The sequence below is a fragment of the Alligator mississippiensis genome, chromosome 13 (assembly GCF_030867095.1).
Source record: "Alligator mississippiensis isolate rAllMis1 chromosome 13, rAllMis1, whole genome shotgun sequence".
NCBI classification, from domain to species: Eukaryota; Metazoa; Chordata; order Crocodylia; family Alligatoridae; genus Alligator; species Alligator mississippiensis.
Window position 1 is genome coordinate 36,868,196 of NC_081836.1, and position 22,604 is coordinate 36,890,799.

Sequence of the window (22,604 nt, forward strand, 5' to 3'; positions counted from 1 at the left end):
TCTCTCAAGAGAAACAGAATGTCTGTATGAGGCATAAATTACTTTAATGCTTTTGAAACTCTCACTCCTTGTTAAATTTCATAAAAATAAATTGGTGACAAAGTGATTTTTAAAAAGTATCTGAAAACATATTGAAAAACAATTTTTTTGCTGTAGTCATGAAATTCCACTATGGTTGAAATTACTTTTGGGAAATAGCTTTTACTTCCCTTTTTGTCTGTGCCACTGCTCAGTTTATAGTACCTTTGTTTTCTTGCATTATAAACAGCTGCATATGCAGAGACCAGATCCATTGATAAACCACCTTTACTTTTCTCACGTTTAATATACATTTAGGGCTCTTGTACATGTCATAGTTGTTGCCCTTTCTTGCATTCCAGCAGTGTTACTGTTTGCATGTACATGTTTTCCTGACACTTTAAAAGTCTTTCTGGTGCACTAAAGTACAACTCATTTGGACACAGGTTACTTTGGGTCGCCATGAATTGAAGAATCATGTCCATAGATTTGTTACATGCAAACACAAATGCACTCAAAGACTTGTAATGAGCCCCTTTTTCCATCAGGTGGAGCTGCAACTTTTTTGTGGTTCACCCCAGATGTTGCTTTGAATTGCACTTACAAATGGATGAGGTTAGCTGCCCTGTTTCATTAACTGGGTGTAATGTCTTTCTTCAAATGCCAGGTGTTTTGCACTCCAGATATTGCGGTGCACCCAGCCCAACATAAAGCAATGTTCATTCTTCTATATGGACACCTACATTCCCACCACTTGTGCTCTGGCCATTCCCTGACCAGAGTGACAACAACATTGTTGTCCCATTATCTGCCCCTGACTGAATATAGTCATTAGCTGCTGCTTTTTTTTTTTCTTGTGCCAGCTGCTGCACCATTTGTGATTGCGCAAGGTCACTCCACAGTCAGACCCATGGCAGCTGGCAGGCCTTAATGAAAATGGCAGTTACCACATAATCTTCTCCAGGTTCAGTCCAGGAATGAACTGTTGTGAACACTTGTGTGTCTACAGGAGGTGCCATGGACTGCTTTCATTGCCTTTCAGTTAAAAGACTGGGCAAATGGTGCATGGCTTATCATAGCAATGAGTGCATGCAGCCCGTAGTGGCCTTTTTGTGTGTGTGTGTGCTGGCTGCCACACTGTTCATGATTGCACAAGGTCACCCAACCCTCCCAGTCCGATTCATGGTAGCAGGAGAGATACCTTTATAGCAACTGGTGCCTGCCCACTCCTAGCACTGCGTGAAGCCAGCCCGTAAGCACCATGGCCGCTTGCACGGCTGTCAGTCACAATTGCACAGTCTCACCCCATCCTGCTTGCCCTAACTCATGACCTAGACACCTCTGGCCTTGGCAGTGCCTGTCACTAGCAACCCATAGAGTTCTCCCCCGCACCTCCTATGTGCCATGCCATGCTGTCACCACTTGTTGTCGCTTGGGGATTTACTGATTTTTCCAGTATTGCGGGTTAAACAACCTTCCCTGCTGTTTCAAACAGCAAACCCAGGAACAAAAGCCTGGGATCTTGGCCTGATAATGCCCCTGATGACCACCCATATTGAAAGAAAAGGAGACAGATAATTTTGTTTTATATAATTAAATTTTACTGACTTATTCACCTAAACTTACATAAATAACAAGCCAACCGTTACAGAATTTTCGTGGTAACCATTTGCAAAAAGCAAGAACCCCAGGCAATGTTTAACAAGTTTCATTACAAGACCTTGCTTACAAGAAGGCAGTAACCATAGGCACACCACATCCAGAAGGAACTGCATTAATTATAACCTTTTTCTTGTAAAACCAAGAAACAGTACAGAATGGTGGCATTATCTTCCCTGTCTTATTGTTCTGTATTGGAAGAAAGGACATGGGTTTGGCCCCATGCTCCCAAAATCCCCATGCTCCCAATACCTTCTTGGCTTCCCTCCTACAGGCTTCAATATGCACTTAGAAACTCCACTGTGGGCAACTTCAATACCTACTTATCAGCCTGGCAGCAGCATATCCTGGGGAAGGGGTCAGTCTGGGACCATGCGCCTACTGTGCATGGGGTTCCTGGAAGGCAATTGTAATTGTAAGGAGCGGTGCAAGTTACCACTAACATGGTAACATGTGCCAGGGCACACCCTCTCAGTAGCAATCTTACCACTTGTGCCATGTTTTGCAACCACCTTCTGCTGCACAGGTGGGTGCTATTAAGGGTCGCGGAGGTGTACATCATTAACAGCAAATGATCTATTAAACCCAACTTACATAAATAAACAACCAACAGTTACACATTATTCAAAGTAACCATTATCAAGATGAAGTACTTTTCACCTACCTTTGTGAACCTCAGGCAATATGTAACAAGGACATTTTTCACAAGACAGCAGTAACCATAGGCATTGTTTATGCTTAACTCAGTAAACAGGTGATTAACAATAATTAATACTCAGCTACTATCACTGCACATAAGCAATTCTACATTTCTGCTTCTCTGCATTTACAAGCTGGATTGCCCTTCTCTCTCTCTTTCTTGTGAATACCTCCTGTCGTGAATGCCTTATTGGCCAGCCAACACTTGACAACAGACTCTGTGCCTGTCTTGCTATTTCCCCCAACCACACTGAACAGGTACTGATGGTGCTGACAATCCTATCTGTCCAGGCATCATTCACAGGCTTCATATGTGGTCTGCGTCTTTTTGGAGGCAGTGAATGTGGCAACTGTGTATCAATCGGAGCTGAGAACAGGAAGGAAGGAATGTGGGGGATTATTTTTACTTTGAGAATCAGACAACCACATAAGAAGCCTTCTGCAAAAACCACCAAGAAAGGCCTGCCTGTCTGCTTGCCAAAACCGTTGGAGTCCAGGGCAATTAGAGCCTCCATGCTTTGCGTTGTCCTTCCTGCATGCAGTCCTTCCTGCATGCAGTCCAATCCTCCCCACCTGTTACTCAGTTGTAAGTTGAATTGACCCCACTCACATCTCATGTCAGTTGAGTGCAATCACCCATCCACACCCTGCCCTCCCCATCACAGCCCAGCCTAATCTCAGGTGTCATTTCACAGTTTTGTCAGTCCCTCATGGCTTAACATACTGATTGTGGAAGACAATGTCCCTGGTCACTCCCTGTCGGTGGTCTCATCAAGGGCTAGCAAACAGCTGCTTGTCTCCCTTGCTTGAGGCAGCAGGACTCACCGTTGGACCCATGGTCAGTGATCTTTCTGGAGCAGACAATGGCCTGGATACCTCTGGTCATCTTTGCTTGGTGTTCAATTACCTCCATTCATGGTTGGATGTACCTATAATGTGGCACATTACGAACCGGGGTGCCACTGCACTGAGCTGTTGATACTCCATGTTGGAAAATAGTTCTCATACACTTGACTTCACCATGCACTCAACTGTGTCTTGTTGTTCTCCCACTGGGTAAGTCTCCCTGGAGAAATCCAGGTAGATGTGCAAATTCTTAGCTGTTGCCAATGCCGAAGTGGCTTAGCACCTCAGGGTCCCCCCCAACACATGCAGTTGCTTCATAGGACCATGTTGCCCTGATCTTACGCACCCTGGCTAGCTGTTTTCTTCTCTCCCTGGTCTGCTGTCTTCTCTCTTCAGCCTCAAACACTTCAGATCAATAAGGGGTACCTGTGCTCAGGCCCCTGTGCCTCAATTTATAGGGTTCTTGTTCAGCAGGTCAGGAACATTTTACCCCACCCCCCACCTTGTTTTGGTGCAAAAGAGCAGAAGGTTTGTACAGCAGATATGCTGGCACCACCCTGCAAACTTTGTTTCTTTTGTCCACACTTTTCTCTTAAAAGGGAGCCTAAACTGTGTGTAAGTAAAACATAAGCCCTGTATTTTGACTTGGCCATAGAAATGTACCAGCTCAGAGAGAGCCTTCGTTCTGTGCAAACACCAGGGATGGAGCAGATGGGAGCATGCTTGGTGGTGGAGAGGGGAAGGGTCAGGCAGGGGGCACCGGCACCAGTGTCTCGGTCAATGGGTCACAGTGTCTGGGGCACTGAGGTTGGTACCATATTTTGGTACCCTGTGGTGTTAGTACCACATACACCTCCACCACCACCACCCCTGCCATCACAGATTTATTACATTCTCCCCCCACCCCAGCCATGCCCTCCAGCAAGATGGAGGTGGATGAGGAGCAGTGGAGCAGCAGCAGCAGGAGGAAATGGTAAGTTTGCAGCTGAGGGGATGTGTGTGGTACCTGTTGTTAGTACTTTAATACTTTGAGATAACTCATATTTCTTATAATTGCATTCCAGAAATACAAGCAACAGCAAGGGCAGATGCTGATTGCCAGTCCCAGCCCCTGGGATACAAGGCATCCCAAGTTATATATAAGTAATGTCAGAAATATTCCACCAACATTTTTGTATCGGGGGGGGGGGGGGGGAGAAGGTACTTTTTGGGACTGTGGGCCAAAACCAAACTTCTGCTTCTTTGTTTCTTCCTCTGCAGGAGATAGAGAAGATCAGAAGTAGAAGATGGTAAATGAAGAAGAAGAAAAGGTGAAGACAGAGCAGAAAGAACAATGAAAGAATAAATGAGACGTATTAATGATAGAGGTAAATAGATAGAAGTAGATATGTAAGAAGAATAAAAATAGGGTATAGAATAATTTTAGATAGTATAAATAAGTATAGATAGTATAAGAAGTATAAATTAGTATTAGTAATATAAATATTATAAATAAATATAAGTACTATAAATATGGTACATAATATAAATAGTATAACAATTTCAACATATAATATTTTTCTAATATTTTTATAAAGGGCCTTAAATGGTATTCATATTGTATAATATTTTATGATGCTTTATAATATTCCTAGTGATGTTATAATGGCTTTTCTTAGTTACACTTAAGTTTAGTTATCTCAAATTATTTAATTACTTTAATATTTATTTAAATGTTACTTCTGTATATATGATTCTTCCGTTTATTTATTTACCCACTTAATTTATGTAATACAATGTTTTGGATCATGGCCTTTTCAAAAAAATTGTAATAAAGATTTCAAAAAAAGATTTGCCTAGGTTTCTTTCAGAGGGGGAATGGGCTGAGGGAGTTTACATGTTTTTGGGGTGTGGGACTTAGGAGCACTGCGTGGGGGCTGGAGAGAGATGCAATGGGCAGGGTGCCTATTTGGGTGAGTGGGGGAAGCTGTGTGGCTTGGGCATAGGGCAAGGAACAAACATGGCAGGATGTAGGGAGGGAGGCTGCATGGTGTGGCGATGGGTGATGCATGGTTGGGGTGCAGTAGATAAAATTGCCAGATGTGGCAACTTTTTTTTTTTCATAGCCAGATTGCCATGGGTGGGAGTCCATATGGTTCAAGGGTGGATTGGGGGTGGATGGGGTGGGCTTATGAGCATGGGTTAGTGTGGGGATCCCTGGTTTTGGGAATGGGGTGGGGATTGAGAGTGAGGAGGGTTACTGGGTAATTACATGCACCTTCTGCTGTAATTCAGTACTGCAAAGACAGCAGTAGGGTGAATTGGCATGTGGCTCCCCCTGCTGGAATGTACAGAAAATTGCACACCAGGATTAATTAATTGTGAACACTGTTACGTGCCAACAATGATGAATCATTTTAAGATAAACTATTTTAAAATTTATAAACCTATTTAATTTAATGAGGATTAAACCCCATTATGTGTACAAGCATCCCTTAATTATCATTCTGGACAGTTCAGTTAGCATTGTGAATAATGTGACAACATCAAAGCCAGTGTCGATAAGCAAGTGCCCAACCTTGAACATAGCCAAATAGCTTTCCACTAAGTAGACTCTAGCTTTATATCTAAGTCAGCTTCCTACGCTTGATCAGCACCAGTGACCTTAATTTGGTATCCTGCTTTGAACTTCCTTAATCATAGGCAGCTGGATGTTTGTTTCCTCCTTGACAGTCTCATCAAAGATCTGTGGCATCTCAATTAAACATTTGAGTGGAACCAAATAGCATTTTTATATACAAATAACTTGTGAATAACATCTCTTATGTGTACTTGTTAAATGGATTCTTCATATAATTAAAGCACAAGCATTTCATTAGTGTCTAACACTTTATACTGTTGTCTTATTACTGGAGTGAAATTCCAGCTACCAAAATCAATAGGAGTTCGGCTTTAGTGAGCTGGGAGTTTGATCCTTGGTATTTAACTGTACGCTATCAGTCCAGGAAAGCTTGGATTCTTTGATTTTTTTTTTTTTCCTGCAAGACTTCCTACCCTTTTTTTATTCTAAAAAAAATGGTAGATGTACTCAATTTACTCTGATTCATATTTCTTTCAGTATCCAATAAAGTTTAAAATAAAGAACTGTTTAGCATATAGATTAAAGCTTATCAAATGGTGTTAATCATAAATCCAAGCAGTATTATTTAATTTATGTAACTGGAAAGTGAAAAAGCAAAACTAATATTGAGAAATTTGTTATATGTTAAAATAAACCTTCTCTAATTAATTGATCTGATTAATTGGTTAATTAACCACACCTTTTTTTGGGATCTCAAACAAGTCACAAATATCAAAGAGTAATGCGTGTCTTGATTCTTGCCTTCTAATACATGGTCATTTGAAGTAATATGTCTGAAAGACATCCACATGCCTTACGAGAGTATCATGTCTGCTATGCTGTTTCAGTATTTAAGCAGCTATCCTTTTCGTTATCTAACTTAAGAGTCAAAGTGCAAATAATTCTACTCTTATAGAATAGCTTTTCATTCCTCCATCAGTAAAGAAACTTCCATTATAATTTACATTTAGTCTAGTATGTTGCTTGCTGTTGCATTTTTTAATTACTCTCTCAAAAGATACAGGCAACCCCTGCTTTGCACTTTTAATTGGTTCCAGAAAAAATGAGTGCTAAGTGAAACTGTGCTAAGCAAAACCCATTTTCCCATAGGGTTTAATGTAAATAAATATAATTGGTTCCTGTGCTTCTGGTGGTCCTGGCCCTGCCGCTCCTGGCAAGGCACTGCATGGGCTTCACCAGGGAAGGCATTGGCTCCTCCTGGCCTCATTGTTCTGCATCCGCGATGGTCTGTGCTGGCCCACACCCACTGGCCACCAGTGCACCTGTGTGCAGCCCCAGCCACCCAACTTGTGGGGCCTGAGTTGGGGAGCTGCCCGCCCAAGGATTAACGGCAAGCAGCAGGGTTCCGGCGGGTGAGTACGTGACCGGAGTGGAACGGGTCCCAGGCTGCAGCCCAGGGATAGGGAGGGGCTCCATGGGCTTGGCTCCACTGTGGGCTGCGGTGGGGGACACTGCAGACATGTCCTTGAGCACTGGCTCGCACTGGCCCAGGCCCAGGCCCCACACTTCTGCTGGGCCTGGCCCTGGGCACCAGCGTGGGCCCCACACTCATGCCCCCCACTGTCCCTTCTCACCACCACCGCTGTTTCTCCCCACCCACCAGCTGCTCCAGCACTACATGCCAGAGTGGACCCTGGGCTCCTGCCACCCTGCCCTGGGCCCCACCAGCCCAGGCTCCATGCTTAGACTGCCCAGCCCCCGCCCACCCCTTCTCACCACCACTTCTTTCCACCTGCTCCAGCACCATGTGCTAGAGTGGACCCCGGGCTCCTGCCATCCCACCCTGGGCCCCACTAGCTGCCACTCACTGCTTCACTCGATGCTACTACCACCGCTGCTGCTGCCACTGTTTCTCCCTACCTCCCATGCTGAGCATTATAATTAAGCTTCTGAGCACTAAGTGAAACCAGGTAGGTATTTTTAATGAGCACTATAGCGAAACTGCGGTAAGTGAAACTGTGTTAAGCAGGGGTTGCCAGTAACATGAAAGATGCATTCCCAAATAGTGAGATGATATGGGAATATCAGCAATCCCAGCTATACTGCAGTTGTTAATAGGGTAATAAACATTTGAATCAAATAACTATGGTATACATTTTTTTTCCATGAACTCTGGAATGCCAGTGATCAGTAATGGATCTAATGTCCTGGAATGATCTGTAACCTTCTAAATGAATGATTTTAGAAGCCAATAAAGGAAACCTAGACTTTTCCTATACCTATACCTTTCCTATTTCCCATACCTTGACTTTGGCAAGGCTTTTGATATGGTCTCCCACAGCATTCTTGCAAGCAAGCTAAAGAAGTATGGTTTGGATGAATATACTGTAAGGTGAATTGAAAGTTGGCTGGATCATCAGGCTTAATAAGTAGTGATCAATGGCTCAAGGTCTAGTTGGCAGCTAGAAGCAAGTGGAGTGTCCCAGGAGTCAGTCCTGGAGCCAGTTTTGTTCAATATCTCCATTAATGATCTGGAACATGGGATGGAGTGCACCCTCAGCAAGAATGTGAATGACACCAAGCTGGTGGGAGTAGCAAGTGCATTAGAGCAAGGATTTTCAACCTTTTTTAACTAGTGTACTCCTTCTGGTGGCAGCGGTATCTGGGTGCCAAGGGGAGAGGTCACTGCAGCTGCCACCGCCACCCACCACCCCATGGCCACTGCCACATGCCACTTTTCCATTGCTGGTTGCATGTGCAGCTCTGCAGGCTACTGATGGGCCTCGTGTCCAGCCATTTGTGCACCGCCTGTCAACAGCCCACAGAGCTGCATATGTGTCCAGCCGTGGAAAAGCAGTGTGTGGTATGCAGGCCGGGAGCGGTCGGAGGCCTTCGGGGGTGCGTGGCAGGCTGTGGCCAGCAGCCCTGGCATGTGGGTCGGGAAATGCGGCATGATGGACTAGAATTAGGCACGGACGCGTAGCGGTTGATTAAAGATTATTTTACTTACACCGTAGATGGTCGCGGTGCAGGCAGGAAAACTTGCTTGCGTTGCAGTTACAGATAGGAAAGAAGAAGAGTGGACAAGAGTTCTAACCGCCAACTTTAGTCCAAAGCCGGCTGAAAGCTCTAGAATCACGAGCCCGTTGAATCAACTGGAGAAAATAACTCAGAGAAGAGCTCTGGATACCACGATGAGAGTCCAAAAGGTGACTCTCCATGAAAGTGTGCAGGGAAGGGTACGTCGAGGGATCAGGCGGCAACGGGGAGAGGCTAGAGGTTGATCAGGCCCCTGTATCCTCCTCTAAGGCACACGCAGGGTTTGTTAAGCTCCACAGCACACTTAGAGTTCTCCACAAGATGGTTACGAGTCTTCCCTTGCGGGGTTCTCCTTGGAGTTCTCCAACTTGGGCGGAAACCACTCAAGCCTCTTATACAGCTAGCAAGCCAATCGCTAGCCGCCACGTGGGAATAATTTAGAAACAGCCAATAGTGGGATGCGAATTTGCATGCGGGTGGCGGGAATTCCTTTGCACCAGGGTTTTCTCCATGCAACTGGGAATTGCACCGTGCAAAGAAAGCTCCTCGTGGCGGGAAATAATTCTGCAGTGCCGAAGCGCACACAAAATCATACCCTTGGGTTATGACATGTGGCAGTGGTGCAGTGTTTTGGGTGGTGGCAGTGGCCACTGCTGCATACAAGCCCCCCACCCTACATCCAGCTGGCTGACCAGGCGGTGCCTGTGTAGCCCACAGAAAAGCATTGTTTTCCTCTCCCCCTGGCCCTGCTCCTGGGAGGTGGTGGCATATGGTGGTGGGTGGCAGCAGCTACCACCACGTGTGAGACCCCTTGTCCCATGCCTATTCCCAGAGGGGCACCACCTTGCTCTCGGCAATTGGCCAAGGGCAGCAGCTCAGTGGCCAATCAGGAGAGTGAGCTGGGGTGGGAGCAGGGAGGTGCCGCAGTGTGCCATGTGGAGCTGGCAGTGCCTGGTGCACCCCTTCTTCTTCCTTGGGGTAAGAGCCACATGTACCTCCTGTTACCTTTCCAAGTAATCCTAGGGGTATGCATATCCCTGGTTGACAACCCCTGCACTAGAGGGTAGAGATAGGTTTCGGAGTGACCTAGATAAATTGGAGGATAGGGCCAAAAGAAATCTCATGAGATTGAATGAGGACTAGTGCAAAGTCCTGCACTCAGGACAGAAGAATCCCATGCACTGCTCCAGGCTTGGATCAAACTGGCTAAGCAGCATCACTGCAGAAAGGGACCTGGGGGTTACAGTGGACACTAAAATGGATATGAGTCAGCAGTGTGCCCTTGTTGCTATGAAGACTAACAGCATACCGGGCTGCATTAGTAGGAGCATTGCCAGCAGATTAAAGGAAGTAATTATTTCACTCTGTTTGGCACTGGTGAGGCCATATCTGGAGTATTATTTCTAGTTTTGGACCCCCAACTACAGAAAGGGTGTGGACAAGTTGAAGAGAGTCCAGCAGAGGGCAATGAAAATTGTTAGAGGGCTGGGGCATATGACATCTGAGGAGAGGCTGAGGAAAATGGGGTTATTTCGTGTGGAGAAGAGAAGACTGAGGGGGGATTTGATAGCAGTCTTTAACTACCTGAAGGATGATTCCAAAAAGAATGGAACTAGACTATTCTCAGTGGTGGTGGATGAAAAAGGAGCAATGGTTTCAAGTTGCAGTAAGGGAAGCTTAGGTTGGATATTAGGAAAAAAATTCTCACTAGCCAGCTTGTGAAGCATTAGAATGGGTTGCCTAGAGAGATAGTGGCATCTCTATCCTTGGAGGGTTTTAAAGCTGGCTCAATGAAGCCCTGGCTGGAATGATCTAGTTGTGGATGGTCCTGCTTTGAGAAGAGGGTTGAACTAGATGACCTCCTGAGGTCCCTTCCAACCCTCATTTTCTATGATTCTATGAATATGTATCTGCCTTGCAAACAAGGAAACCTGCTAAAGAACATCATCAAGCAGCGGAAAGCAACTGATTGAATAGAAGAACATATGGCTTGATGTAATAAATACTACCAATAGGGACTGGGAAATTATTGAATGGAGGTGTTTTTAAGCCAGAGGCATATTCTAATTTAGTTGAAGTTAAACTGTTTAACATGGTTCTGTATTAAGATTCAGCAGGTACAAAAAAGAGAACTATAAATTCTTCCTGGGTCTGCATATATTTGTCCAAGTCTCTAATCCAGGAAAAGGTTAAGGCGTGTGCTGAATAACTGTGAGTGAACTCTGTGTGACTACTTCACATAAGTTTTTCCAGGGTCAAGGCCTAACTGCACAACAAATCACCCAAAATATTGTTTATAAAGAGATGCAAACTCTCTAAGTAGAAACAAAGCTAGAAGAAAACCTATCACCCATGAAGCTTGCCCTTTGCAGTGTCAGCACACAACAAGGTAGGGAAATCTGCAAAATCTTTTTCCACAGAGCTAGAAGAGTACCTGAAGGGACATTTACCCAAAACTGTCTATGGGGAAAATAATATTGTACTTGATTTCCATTGTTGGATTTGTAATTAATAAGTATTCTTGCATTTACTAGATCTATACATCTTGCATTTGGTATGTGTTTAAGTAGTTACTGTTGGAAGACTACAGATGGAAGCAATGTTGCAAACCAGTGAACTGAAAACTGTGAATAACAAGCATCAAACATCTTGCCAAAGAACATATTTGACTCTAATCAAATGAAATGCTTTAGAAGTCAAACAAGTACAACCCTTAAAGCAAAATATTTTATGTAGAATACAACAAAAAGCAATCCCTCAGATTATCTCAGGTCTGAAATGAGACCCTTTGGTTCCATGAGGTCTTGCAAGTTAGAGTGTAAAAGGATCTATTCACTAATTTGATTTTAGATTCAGCTGACATCTTGCAACAACATCTGTGCATTAGATTTCGGCCCAAGATGGTACAAATGGATGAGGTTAGCTGATCTCATATACTGTTCAACTATTATTGGATAATGTTTTTTGCAATATTTGGAATTGTTGATTTCGACCCCAACCATTTCCCTTGCTGATTCTGTGAAATATGCATATTTTGTTTTATAAGTAAAACATTTCATATGTTAGCATAAAGAGAGTGTTATTTTTTAGATGACTATAATAAAGGACATCTATTACTATATAGCAGTATTTTAAATGTTGCATAATGGAAGGGCTAAATACTTGATGAAATGAAGAACAGGAAACCTTTATTTATGTATCAGAATCCCACTCTGATTAATTTACTACTAAAGAATAAGACAAAAAACTATAGCTGGATATCCATAACACTAGCAGTGCAATCTTGGCCCCATTGAAATCAATGGTAAAAATCTTGTTTGATTTCAGTGGAACCAAAAGTCCACTACTAGGTAATGACTAGTCACAACATCTCAATACAGAACACAACTTCTGGGTCATCATCAGGGGAACCTGAGGAAGACTGCATTGCTGCTTCCTGATCCATGTGTGTTCTGTGTGTCTAGTGTTACTGATCTGATATCTTTGACAGCCACTGATGTCATAATGCCTTTTTTTAAATAAAAAAGGAGCTCTTCAAACAGAGTTGACAAACACTGTTTGAAGACACTGTTTGAACAACACCTCCATCCTTGGCAAAGTCTTTGAAAAAATTATCAAGGCTCACATTTGTGAGAGCCCGGCAGGACAAGTTATGCTGAGGGGAAACCAGCACGGGTTCGTGGCAGGCAGATCGTGCCTGACCAATCTAGTTTCTTTTTATGACCAGGTTACGAAACACCTGGACACAGGAGGAGGGGTGGATGTCGTATACTTAGACTTCAGGAAGGCCTTCGATATGGTATCCCACCCCATACTGGTGAACAAGTTAAGAGGCTGTGACTTGGATGACTACACAGTTCGGTGGGTGGTGAATTGGCTGGAGGGTCGCGCCCAGAGAGTCGTGGTGGATGGGTCGGCTTCGACCTGGAAGGGTGTGGGCAGTGGGGTCCCGCAGGGCTTGGTCCTTGGACTGATACTCTTTAATGTCTTCATCAGCGACTTGGACGAGGGAGTGAAATGTACTCTGTCCAAGTTTGCAGATGACCCAAAGCTACGGGGAGATGTGGACACGCCAGAGGGCAGGGAACAGCTGCAAGCAGATCTGGACAGGTTGGACAAGTGGGCAGAAAACAACAGGATGCAGTTCAACAAGGAGAAATGCAAAGTGCTGCACCTAGGGAGGAAAAATGTCCAGCACACCTACAGCCTAGGGAATGACCTGCTGGGTGGCACGGAAGTGGAAAGGGATCTTGGAGTCCTAGTGGACTCCAAGATGAACATGAGTCGGCAGTGTGACGAAGCCATCAAAAAAGCCAATGGCACTTTATCATGCATCAGCAGATGCATGACGAATAGGTCCAAGGAGGTGATACTTCCCCTCTATCGGGCGCTGGTCAGACCGCAGTTGGAGTACTGCATGCAATTCTGGGCGCCGCAATTCAAGAGGGTTGCAGATAACCTGGAGAGGGTCCAGAGAAGGGCCACTCATATGGTTAAGGGCCTGCAGGCCAAGCCCTACGAGGAGAGACTAGAGAAACTGGACCTTTTCAGCCTCCGCAAGAGAAGGTTGAGAGGCGACCTTGTGGCTCCCTATAAGTTCATCACGGGGGCACAGAAGGGAATTGGTGAGTATTTATTCACCAAGGCGCCCCCGGGGGTTACAAGAAATAATGGCCACAAGCTAGCAGAGAGCAGATTTAGACTGGACGTTAGGAAGAACTTCTTCACAGTTCGAGTGGCCAGGGTCTGGAACGGGCTCCCAAGGGAGGTGGTGTTCTCCCCTACCCTGGGGGTCTTCAAGAGGAGGTTAGATGAGCATCTAGCTGGGGTCATCTAGACCCAGCACTCTTTCCTGCTTATGCAGGGGGTCGAACTCGATGATCTATTGAGGTCCTTTCCGACCCTAACACCTATGAATCTATGAAAAGAGAGACTTATTTTGCATTTATCACTTTGTTCACTCTTTTCTATGTTACGACAATGCCTTCACCCTGTTCTATCTTGTCCACATAGCGCCTTAGGACACAGGCTATCTGCTATTTTTTGTGCATACAGTGCCTAACACAATGGCAATAACCCAATCTTGTTTACTCTTTAGTTACTACTGTAAGAGACACAATTAATAAAAAGAAATTAAAGCTTGGTTGTGTTACACATGAAGGCACAGATTTATAGTCAGTCTGACTTGAATAGACTATATTTTGGAAAAAGTGGGGAGCTATTATGGTATGTCTTGGGTTTCTTTATTAGCAGAAGACATATTTCCGGGAAGCTGATGTTTTACTTAATCAGGGGTGCAAGCTACTTACAATTTTTTATTAAAGTTTCACATACTATGAAACAAGGATTTGATTATTCATTGTCCAGTAATTAAAACATCAATATGGTTAACCGGTTAGACCCCAGTTCCATATCTGGCTCTGATGCTCACCATTAACTTTAATGATCCACAAGTCAGCTGCGGGAGTAGGGACTTAGAGAAGATTTTTTTAAAAGTAAAACAAATCAGATTAGAAATAGAAGTTAACATACCACCACACAGGTTATGAGTGATTAGCAGTGTTTATGAAATAATTTTGTACAAGTTAACATGTTCTGTGAATCACTTTTCAACTTCCATCTTCTATGTGCACAAGGTCTAGAAGCTCTGTCCTTTTGGATGGGTGGCTCCTGGATGTGTGGCCACATCTAAGTATAATATGTAGTCCCCTTTGATGTCAACTCCCTAGATGTGGCTAAGGGCTTTGACACTGCTTATATTTTTCCTGTCAGAATGTTCTTGTGGATGTTATTAAGCTCAAAACTCATTTTTCATATTGAAGAATGATAGTTCAAGATAAGAAATGGCAGGCTTCTTGCCTTCCAGAAAATTACAAAGAAAATGACTTTGCATTCTTCATCACATATCTTTTATATGGATAAAAGCCAAAAATTCATGATGTTCAATACCCAGTGGGTGCATCTACACAAGATGCTAACTGCGCAGTAGCATGCAAGGAAAAAACTGTGCTAATGTGCTACTGCACAGTTAGCTTCTGTAAAAGCTAAGTGCTGGCTAGCAGTGCCAGTTACTGCACATTGATTTAGTACTTGGTTATCCAAGTACTAAACTTAATGTGCCATAACTACGGTGCATTAATGAATGTGTAGACACCCCCAGTGTTGCAGAAATCTGAAAGACTCAGGAGTAGAGCAGGGTGCACTATCCCTGGCAATATTTGATGACAAAATCCACATCTCTGATCTCTCATTTTAATCCTTTGTCTTTTTTTCAAATTTATATATATGTAACAATCTTTGTTAAAATTGCTCCTATAAAAATAAAAGTAACATTTTCAATAACACTTTGGAGGTAGACATACAAAGGTTTTCAGGTGCTAATGTGACTTAGATGCCTAGAGGGAATTACATACATGCCTAAACAGGTTGAAGTCAGTGGGATTTAAGTCCCTTATCTTCTTAGGAGTTTTTGAAAATCATAGTAGGTTCCTATGTACATCTTTAAGTATCTTAAAACCTTTGTAAATCTGGCCCTAAATCGCATTTTAAAACTTAGTTAAGAACATTTAGGAGTTTAAAACTGAATCAGTTAACATTTTGTATCCAAACCAATTATCACTTTTCAAAACAAAACGGAAAAATAGTTGTAACAGATTGTAACAACATTTCTTAAAGAAGCATTATTTATTGCAATGGAGACCTGACCCTTTCATCAAAGATAAATCAGGAGACACCTGTGTCAGCCAATTCTCACAGCAGTGAAGCACAGTCATATTACCCCACTACTCAAACAGTGCATTGTGCTCTTTGGTGATACAGAGTTCCTTAATGACAGAAGCAGCTCCTTGCTTCTTCTGAGGATGTCACTCAATGTTATGAAATAACAATATCTCTAGACCTGAGGAAGGGCAGTTTGTGATTTCTATCCCAACCATACAGTTAGTCCAATAACAGATATGTAAAAAAATCCCTGCCTCTATCTCTAGACTGCATTTCCTAGTAGGAACATCACTTTCTAGGATTTAGATGTCTCTAGCTGTCTAGTTGGTAGGCTTGAATTTCTTTTGCACTGTTGGACCAGAAGCCTCTTCTGGCATGAAACTAATGTACAAAAACAGAATCTGAGGCATTAACGTTCCAAAGTCTCAGGACAGTATGCTCGCAAGGCTTTAAATGAACCAAAGCAAAAATCAAAAGGGATAGGTATAGGAGGCCAGACTCTTGCCAATTGTTCCCAAAGGACAGTAAAACTAATAAAAAACTAGAAGTCTCTCATAACAATTTTGGCTTTTTGAGCTGGTCCTCAGTTTAATCCATGAAGTCTATTATTTCTAATGTAAGGGCACACTAGAGATCAGAGATATAACACCCAGGGTCTGTGCCCGCAGTGGCAGTATCAGAATAGGGGGCAGAAGGGGCTGGACTGACTGCAACAGTAGCTACCATTCTTGCCTCTTCCCTCCTTCAGATACATGGGGCTGGGGCCCCCTGCTAACCTACCACTTGTTGTGCTACGGCTGGAGAGGACTAGAACCAATTTTCCATCTCAACACAACCTGTTCAGTCTTTGATATTCAAAGCCTCAGTGCCTCTATCCATACTTTAAGAAAAAAAAAACATTGTATTAATTAATGTACTAATTAATTAATATGTCGTAATCAATCTGGGTATAATTCCACTAAAGGCAATGGCAATATATGATAAATGAATTTGTCCCATAAGCTTTAAGTTTAGTATCCTAGATGTTGCTCTATTAGCAGCATTATTTAATGTTATTTAATAATATGTTCATGTACAGAAGGTGCTTCCCTTGCAGTTTCCATTGTAAGTCCATGCATATAAGTCCATATTCAAGTTATGTGTAAGTTTTTCCCTATAAAGTTAGGGACTGGAGCAAACCCACAATAATTCTGAATCTTCTGTACCCCTGTGTAGTGGATACAACTAGAATTGTTTATAAAAATGGAGTACTAAAACACTAGCACTCCCCAAAAGCCCAGCTTTTATCTGCTTTATGACTCTGAGGTTTTATATGTTTGAAGTCAATACATACTGTTGTACCTGTACTTATACCAGCTGATAGGCTAGAGCTTAAGCTTCTGGAAACTGGCATGGTTCCACCCTACCAGCTGTGGATCTTGCCTGTTCATAATGTAGGTGGGACAGAGATTCTGTTAACCAGGTGCTTTGAATCCTTTTGTTCAATTGTGAAAGGGGGAGCAGGGTATTTTAAAATGTTGTTTTTATGGAAGTGCTTTGGTTCTGCTTACTGGGGGATACCTGCAATTCGTAGGTCCTTTTTTTCTCTTTGCAACATCTCTTGTGGTGTCATTGGGTCCTAGCAGAAAAGTCTGTTTGTCCAGGTTTTGCATATTTTGTCATATTGTTCTGGAAGAGTCACATTATGTCATTTCAACAAATTGCCTGTGCATTGCTATATTTTTACCTTCTGTTCCATTTGCTTTTGAAGACATAGAAATGGAACAAAAGCTGCCAAAACTGCAACCAAGCAGTATTTCATAGTCTGACAATTCAGACATTTCTCCTTTGCTGACCGTGCAGTGGATAGTTGAATGATGATGTGCTGCTTTTTAAGCACTTAGCCACACCTGTCATTGTTCATCTTCAGAGATGTTTATGATTCATTTTAAATCATTAAAGTGGGAGCATTTCCAAAGCAACAGAAGGGAGAATTGCTCACAGACACTGGAACTCTGTTTCTTTGAACATCTGTTAAGTTGTATATGTAAAAAATAACTAACTTTTGCATGGACCTTGTCATTCATAAACTCAGAAACACTTTCTATGGGAATTTGGATAGCCTTTTGCAAGTGTAGGACTCATATCTTGGTTTGGAGATAGGGATAGTAAAACATTTTCCAGCCCAACCATAGTTTATGTCAACTGAGATTCCCCCCCCCCCCCATATAGTTAAGAAAAACATCTATGTTAACCTTTTAGTTTTTTATTAGGAAACTGAAAATTGCTGGGGAAAGTTAATAAAACTTATATCATTTTGATTTTTTTTTTTTTTAAATCTCATTTATCCCATCAAGAAGTTTTATGGGTTGAAGGGAAACTGCCCCCTTCACCTCTCCACAGCCTTTAGTTAAAGGCTCTCCTAGCATTTACACTCTAATGACACAGGGGGTAATGAAAAGTAAATGTACAGCAAATATATCTGTGGCTTTGCCGAAAATGTTGTGACTGCCATTTAAAAGAAGTGTAGAAGTGCAGGTATTATATCATATATGGTATGTGGATAGCACACATGCAAACATTTGCTACCTAGTGGAGGAAATACTTAGGTTTTTTAATTTACCAAGAAACAAAAGATTAGGATTTCCTTCAACTACTGAAGAGGTGGGTTGTTAGATAATGGGCAACTTGTTAGATAATGGGCAACTAGAAACTGGACAGAAGGTTACTGGTCATGTCTGAAAACCATATGATTTATTTCTGTATCCTCCAGTCCTGTATGAAAGGAGGAGTAGAGCAGATAATTGACAAGTGGAACTAGAGACATATTTTTGCAAGACCCTGAGCACTTACTAATAGGAGCCAAATGCCTTCCCTATAGTGCTCTGATATTCAGAAGACTGGCTGTGAATAAATTACTGCAAATTAGGTTTAAATAATCTAAAGCTCAAAGGCAAACCCATTAAAGAAATGAAAAGAAAGGAAATGTTTTTGCATAACTTGTGCAATTGCTACAGGAGGGCCAAAACAATATGCATTGAACATTGATTTTTTTTTGCGTTGTTTACTCTGTTTAAAAGTGCCCCACCAAGGAAAAGCAATCCAAGGAAAAGCAGCATTACTTCCTATTTGTTGTTTATTTACAACAAAGGAGAAACAATTTTGCTGTTGTTAAATAATTGTGTGGGGGAGAGGAATGGCTCCTTTGAGTTTTCTGGTGTCTCTTCATTCCCTAGTAAATACATGTTTTACAGATGTGTTTCATTTTCATATAGTTACTGGCTCCTTCTGACTCTTGGAGAATTTAACCCCTTTTTACCTGAATCCAGACTTGTGGATTATATTGATGGGGTCCATTCTCTTAACAAAATCACTGTGGTCTCTGTCTAAAGAAAACTGAGTATCCTAGAAGAGACAAGCTCCCACGTTTATTATTATCTAGGTCATCTCATTTAATTGTTTAAACAAATGGCACTCCATTAGATTACAAGAACTTCTCCCAAGTTCCAAATGTTATTAAAATCAACATTCATGGTCAGGAGAGGTCTTCAACAAGATCTTCTAAAACCTTTGAATGTAACCTTTTCTAGACCCACTATAGAGAGGAAAATACAAGCTCATTGTAGCTACCTGACATGAGTAGCCAGAACTTCCAGAATCCTCTGAATGAACCCCAGAGTGGCTCAAATAGCCAATGTGCAGTTTTTTTACTTAGACCTGGGGATTTAACAGAACAAACAACAGATAGGGAAAAAATCGGGTCCAGATGGCCAAGGAACAATAAGAAACCTTACCCTGGGGAATAAAGGGCAACCAGACTTGTCATGTCTACCTGGCGACTGCAGTTGTAAATATTGCATAGAAAGATAGAACTGCTTAGAAAAATAAAGTAGGGTAGCAACAATGCCTAGCAACCATGACATCACATCAAATCATAAAAGAAGTGGCCAAGGACAACAAGTTGTCTCTCTGCTGGACTGCATCCCAAGAAACATTGACTAATCAATGTAGACATGGCTAACTGATTGAGAACTCTTGTTTAATCCCCCCAAGATTGTTGTGGTGTGGTGAGATTCATTTTAACACATGTAGCATTGCTGCTTTAGCTGTGCGTGTGTAGCCAATAAAGTTTGGATGATCTTTTAATCGGACAGGTGTGCATTGGTGCAATTCCTACAACCTTCCTGTCCCACTCCCACCTCTGAGAGGTAGTTAAATTCTACCCCAACACCCACAGATTAGTAACTGCTGAATTACTGGTAGTGTAGAAAGGATGTGATACAACATGTTGATAGGAGTAGTACATAAGCAGTGCTATTACTGACATAACATAAAATAATAACATTAATATACAATTAAACATAAAAAAGTTGATACATAATTTTGAACTTTTAAATAAAAAAAGTTGTGAAATGAAACATTTTCAGAATTTCTGTTTTGCAGGAACTTTCCCACGAAATGTAAATTCCAGGTTTTGCTCTATAATACCATTAGTATTGCCTTTGCAGATAATTGTACAGATTGTGGTATGTGTGTTTATCTAAATGAGACTTTTAAAAGAGCCTAAATAGTTTGATCCAGGGTCACTGAAACAAGTGAGAGTGTTTCCGTTGCCTTCAGTAGGCTCTGAATGAGGCCCTGAAACTACTATCTAACCCCTACTGGCTTTCACTGGGATTTGGTTGTCCATATAAATGCCCCTTTGGACTCTTCAAAATCCTCCTTCTGGGTCTGTAACAGTGGTTCTCAACCTTTTTAGGCTCAAGGGCTGCATCCAGATGAGTGAGCGCATGCCTGTTGCGGCATAGTTCAAAGCAGTTTAAGATGTCGCAAGAGGCACGCCGGGAATGAAAAAAATGTTCCCTGTGCTGCACATTTGCAGTGCAAACTCTAAATTTGACACTGGGAAATCCAAAAACCACACGCAGAAAAAAAGTGGTGCAGGGCACACTACTGGAGCATGGCCTGAAGCAACCAGAGGCTGGGTCCTCCATAGAGCTGCTCCGGCTGCCCCTGGCCCATGCTGCCCCAGGACATTGCCGCAGTAGAGAATTTGCAATTTTTCAACAGAGAACACAAGGATCTCTGCTGGTGAGGCAAGTGGTGGGACCCAGACAGAGAAGCCTACCCAGGGCTGGCAACGGGGACCCAGCTGTGGCTGACCTGGCCATTTGGGGTCAGGAGGATCTACTTTGACATTTCAAAGTGGGCTGTGGGGGACCATGTGGGCGTGGGGAGACTGTGTGGGGGAGGGGATGATTGTGAGGGTGGATGGAATAGCTCAGGAGGGGTGAGTCCTCCCCCTGCTCCCCCTGCTCCCACTCCACAGTGCACAGCCCCCCCCGAGCAGCAGTGGCTGTCGGTATACTCATGCCCATTCTTGGGTAGGACCAGATTGCTCTTGCTGTCACCTGGGGTCCTGACACTGCAGGCAGAAGCCGTGTGACCTCAGGCCAGGCTGGGTCCTGCTTCCATGTGCGCTACATGCAGTTGGGCCAGGCTGACTCCATGCAGGTAGGATCCAGCCTGGCCTGAGGGCATACGGCTTCTGCCTGTTGTGCTAGGACCACGGTTGACAGGAAGAGCATCCTGGTCCAGGGCAAGGGCACATGCTAGTGGGCTGGGCCTGCACCCTGCCAGGAATGGTCATGAGAACCCTGATAGCTGCTGCTGCTGCTATGAGGGTGGGGGGTGCTGTGCACTGTGCAGGGGGCAATCCTCCCCACTCCCATGCAGTCCTTCCACCCACAGTCCCCCACCACTCCCACATCCCTACTTACCTGGGAAGAGCCTAGATCCAAGCCATCACTGCTGCCTTGCTCTGTGTCTATTTGCCCCAGGTGCCAAAGCATCTCCTTGGACGACCCAGCCTCTAGTAGCCTCTGGGCATGGTTCAGGAGTGTGTCCTGTGACACTTTTTTCCAGCATGTTTTTTGTTTTTTTTAATACCAGGATCCAATTTAAAATTTTCCCTGCAAGTATGCAATGTGGGAAACATTTTTTCGTTTTTAGCATGCCTCTTGTGGTGTCTTACTGCTTTGAGGTCCCACAACAGGCATGTGCTCACTTGTCTGGATACAGCCAAGGAGCCCAAGGAACTCCTCAGAAAATGTCAGATCTTAACTTTCACTCATTTTTTTACTATGGAAAAATAATAAAGCAATTATTTTGTTGCAAAGAACTCAGGAAGACCACAATAGGTCAAAATCTTTTTGACACTGTGGATTCCTATTTGAAGTCTCTTAGTTTATCTTGTGAACTACGTGTAGGTGTTTGTACACTTAGCAATACTAATATGGCGTGGTACCCTTAAAGGGATCTCATGGTACCCCAAGCTGCTGCAGCACCCTGCTTGAGAATAACTGGTCTGTAATGTGAAAATACTTCACCTGCATGATAAAATTTCCTTCGAGAAGGGAAAGTGAGCTAGATTCTACTCCTACTTTCACGTGCGTGTCTGGAGTAATCCATTGTTTTCAATAGTGCTAAACTTCTGATCCCGGTGGAATCAAAGGGAGTTTTCAATTGATTGAATCCTAGTGGAACTAGGATTTTACCTTAGGTTCTTGTGAAAATTAAAGCAGAATCTGACCCAATGATACTTTTCCTGTAAAGATCCATCTCATACAAGATATTTTTCTGTGATGCTTATTGTACTTCATGAGGATGAAAAGCAGTTGTTTATATCTAATAAATGTCTTAAGGAAGATATGACATGTTTTCAACAGCAAATTGTAGTTAAGTGCACAGTATAATAACCCTAATATATCATTTCGATCTACAGGCTGGCAAGGACTTTTAGCTATATTCTGATCCTTTTACAGAAGCATTTTCAGTGGAAGGAAAACTCTTCAAGTTAAGCCAGCTACTCAGCTTGCTCACTCACCCTCAACCTCCATAGCATTTTTTTTTTATTATTTACTGTGCTCTTAGAATTAGGAAATTTGCAACTCCGAGGCCTCTTCCATTATACCTAGTGGAAACAAAACCAGTGCAGACAGTAACTATTAGTGTATTAGATATGGAGAAAATTAAAACACGTTTCCCCTGATAAATCACTTGTCTGTAGAGTACTGAAAGCTTA